The sequence below is a fragment of the Ricinus communis genome, chromosome 2 (genome assembly GCF_019578655.1).
Source record: "Ricinus communis isolate WT05 ecotype wild-type chromosome 2, ASM1957865v1, whole genome shotgun sequence".
NCBI classification, from domain to species: domain Eukaryota; kingdom Viridiplantae; phylum Streptophyta; class Magnoliopsida; order Malpighiales; family Euphorbiaceae; genus Ricinus; species Ricinus communis.
The window spans coordinates 19026679-19031053 of record NC_063257.1 but is presented as its reverse complement, the minus strand read 5'-3'; the positions used below and the strand labels follow the sequence as shown (position 1 = coordinate 19031053).

The following is a 4375-nucleotide window of genomic DNA, read 5'->3' as shown; positions in this document are numbered from 1 at the left end:
ATCTTCCCAAATGTAGTATTTCAAATCAGCAAAGAATTTCTTCTTTGGTAGAACCCTAGCAACCAAATAGTTAGCATAATTTGAAAACCAGGGAGTATCAGTGTATACCTGAGTGACATATAAATGCTCTTCTGGAAATCAATCGTCTATGGCTGTCTCATCAAGTGCATCCAAGTGAGGATTCTCCAATCTCGATAAATGGTTCACTGCCAGATTCTCCGCACCCTTCTTATCCTTGATCTCGACATCAAATTCCTGCAACAAAAGAATCCATTGTATCAATCTCGGCTTCACATCATTTTTCAGGAATAAGTACCTCAATGCCGAGTGGTCCGTGAAGATAATGGTTTTGGAGAGAACGAGGTACGACCTAAACTTCTCGAAGGCATAAACAACAGCCAACAACTCCTTCTCTATGGTGGTGTAGTGCTCCTAGGCTCCTATCAAAGTCTTGCTAGCATAATAAATGGGTTGGAACTTCTTTTCAATCCTCTGTCCAAGCACAGCTCCAACTGCATAATCACTAGCATACATCGACAAAAGGCTGATCGGTGAAACCATGATTGGGGCTGTAGTTAGAAGTTTCTTAAGTAACTCAAAAGCAACCAAGCATGCATCATCAAAAACAAAAGGTACATCCTTAACTAACAACTGAGTAAGAGGCCTAGCAATCTTAGAGAAATCTCTAATAAATCTCCTATAAAACCCTGCATGGCCTAGAAAACTCCTAATTGCCTTAACAGAACTAGGAGGAGGTAGCTTAGATATAACCTCTATCTTAGCTCTATCCACCTCCATCCCAGCCTGAGAGATCTTATGCCCTAACACAATCCCCTCTATCACCATGAAATGGCATTTTTCCCAATTCAATACCAAGTTAGCCTCAATACACCTAGCTAACATGCGCTCAAGATTTGCCAAAAAAAGAGAGAAAGAATCACCAAAAACAGAGAAGTCATCCATAAATTCCTCTATAGACTTCTCAATCATGTCCTTAAAAATAGCCATCATGCACTGCTGAAATGTAGTCGGTGCATTGCACAGTCCGAATGGCATTCATTTGTAAGCGAACGTCCCATAGGGGCAGGTGAAAGTAGTCTTCTCTTGGTCCTCAGGTGCAATAGGAATCTGGAAGTAACCTGAAAAACCATCAAGAAAATAATAAAACATGTGACTTGCCAAACGCTTAATCATCTGATCAATGAAAGGAAGAGGGAAATGATCCTTCCGAGTTGCATCATTAAGCCTCCTATAATCAATGCAAACTTGGAAGCCTGTTACCGTCCGAGTCGGGATCTACTCATCCTTCTCATTCCTTAACACCGTCATGCCTCCTTTCTTGGGCACAACTGCAGGACTCACCTGACGCCGGAAATGGGATATATCAAACCTGCATCAAGAAGTTTAATTACCTCCTTCTTCACCACTTCTTTCATGTTCGGGTTAAGTCGTCTCTGAGGCTGAACAACCGGCCTAAAACTATCCTCCAACGAAATCTTATGAGAGCAGAAACTTGGATTTATGCCTGGGATGTCAACTATCTTGAAGGCAAAGGCCTTCTTGTACTTCCTTAGAACTTCCAAAAGCATGGCTTGTTCTTCGGGAGTCAGATCAGCTACTATGATCGCTGGCAAGCGCTTCTCTTCATCCAAGAAGGCATAAATCAAGTGGCTCGGTAACTCTTTCAATTCTAAGACTGGAGGTTCCTCGAATGAGGTCTTTACGTTCTGCACTCCAAACTTGTCAAGAAAAAGATAAGAATCAGTTGACAAGCTCGGCTCAGAAGCCAATAAAACAGTGAGTTGCTCCAACACTTGCTCGTTGGACAACTCCTCCTCATCCTCAGCTAATGCTACCTACAAAGGGTCAGAACATAACATTTCCTGTAAATGGGACTCAACCACATCATCAATCACATCAACAGAATACACAGCATTATCATGGTCTAGTGACTGTCTCATTGAAGTGGCTAGGTCAAAGGTAATGGTCTCATCATCAACTCTAAGCTTAAGCTTCCCATTGCTTACATCGATAACAACCCTCGATGTAGCTAGGAAAGGCCTACCCAGGATAAGAGGCACAGTGCTCTCACCCTCCATATCCATCACCACAAAGTCCACAGGAAAGATAAATTTATCCACCTTCATAAGTACATCCTCAACAACACCTCTAGGAATCTTAACAGTCCTATCAGCTAACTGAATGCTCATCCTAGTAGGCTTGGGTTCATGCAACCGTAACTTAGCAAATAAACTACTGGGCATCAAATTAATACTAGCTCCTAAATCAACCAATGCACCACTAATTGGTAGATCGCCAATCATACAAGGGACAGTAAAACTCCCTGGATCTCGTCGCTTGAATGGCAGCTTGTTCTGGAGAATAGCTGAATACTCCTCATTAAGTACTACCTGACTAAGATCCTCCAACTTCCTCTTGTTGCTCAAAATCTCCTTTAAGAACTTGGCGTACTTCGGCATCTGCAAAATCGCCTCAACAAAAGGTAAGTTAATTTTCATCTGCTTAAACAAGTCAAGAAACTTACTGTATTGCTTGTCCACCTTATCCTGCCTCAACCTCGTAGGATATGGAACCGGGGGCTGATACTCCCGCACAGGGCTCTTTTGCCTGTCTTCTTTCTTCTTCTCAATCTTCACCACCTCAGGCTCTGGTCCTTCCATAGCTGGCTCATCCTGCACAAATATAATATCCTTATCAGCTAAAGGCAAAGAACCAGTCAATTGCTTACCTGATCACAAGGTGATAGCCTTGTAATGCTCCCTCGGGTTTGACTCTGTAGTGCTAGGGAGCGATCTTGAGGGTCTCTCTCAAAGCATCTTAGATATCTGGCCAATCTGAGTCTCTAAGTTCTGAATCAAGGCCTGCTGATTCCTAAGTGCACTATCAGTCTGCTGGAATCTCATCTACATAGACGTCACAAACTTCATCAGAAGCTCCTCTAAATTTGACTTCTTTTTTGGTGGAGGAGGAGCTTGTGCAGGCCTAGCTGGCTGTTGTTGTCGCTGCTGATGAAGTCTCTGAAAACCTGGTGGACCCTGGGCATTATTGTTCCTCCAACTGAAGTTGGGATGATTGCGCCACCCAGGGTTGTATGTGTTGCTGTAAGGGTTGTTCTGCTGCCTTGGGGCATTCCTCATATAATCAACCTGCTCAACATCAGAAGACATAGCAAAAACAGATGGAAAAGTAGAAGAAGATGAAGCAAACATACCTCCTACAGTACAGTTTACACTGTAGTGCGGGCCACCACAAAACTTGCAGCTAACGTTCGTTGCATGAACCGGCATCTGGAGTTGGTCAATCTTCTTAGTTAGAAGCTCCACCTGAGCTGCCAAGGCTACTGTAGAATCCACTTGGTTGACCACTCCCTGTCTTCCTGGTCGGCTCCTACAGGATTGCCACTGATAATTGTTCATGGCCATTTCCTCTATCAAGTTTTGAGCCTGCTCGGGTGTCTTACTGTTTAGCGCCCCACCTGCTGCAGCATCCACCATCTGCCTCCACTGCAAGATTCAACCCGTTGTAGAAGGTCTGAACCTGCATTCACACTAGCAATCCGTGATGTGGGCAGCATCTCAAAAGGTCCTTAAACCTCTCCCATGCATCGTACATGCTTTCATCATCAAACTGCATAAAAGAAGATATGTCATTTCTAAGTTTAGCAGTTTTTGCGGGAGAAAAATACTTATAGAGAAATTTTTCGGCCAACGCCTTCTAGGTAGTAATCGTCTACTGTGGAAGAGATTGCAACCATCTCTTTGCTCTGTCCCTCAAGGAAAATGGAAATAATCTCAGCCGAATAGCGTCATCGGTTGTTCCATTTATCTTGAATGTGTCACAAATGTCTAAAAAGTTGGAGATACGTGCATTAGGATCCTCGCTGGGCAATCCTCCAAACTGCACGCTCTGCTAGATCATCTGGATAACATTGGCCTTTATCTCAAAATTGTCGGCCGCTACAGCAGGTCTGACTATACTAGTTTTCATCCTATCCAAAGATAGTCGAGCAAACTCGTACATCGTCCTTTGGTCGTTAGCGGCCTGGGGGTTGTGGTTCTCCATCATGTTAGCTCTATGAACCTGAACTGTAACTCCGACCTCCTCCTCAACTGCCTACAAACGTCGTCTCAATAATTTGAGAGAGTGCTCTGGGTCAGATAAGGGTTCTATGGGATCAGGGTTAGAGCTCCTGGTCATAAACTACCTAAAACCGACAATCCAAACAACCACCAATCAACAAAAATAATAAAATAAAGAATAAAGAATAAATAAATAAATAAATAATGACTATAGTAACACATAAACAATTCACTCTAGTTCACCGTTACGGTTCCCCAGCAACGGCGCCAAAAAC

General features: G+C 43.3%; 1 non-coding gene across 1 annotated transcript; it reads left to right on the top strand.

The window, feature by feature from the left end:
- Positions 1-3574: 3574 nt before the first annotated feature.
- On the top strand, positions 3575-3681 carry LOC112534481. The gene has a single exon (XR_003078768.1). It is a non-coding gene; the product is annotated as a small nucleolar RNA R71 (small nucleolar RNA).
- Positions 3682-4375: the final 694 nt, after the last annotated feature.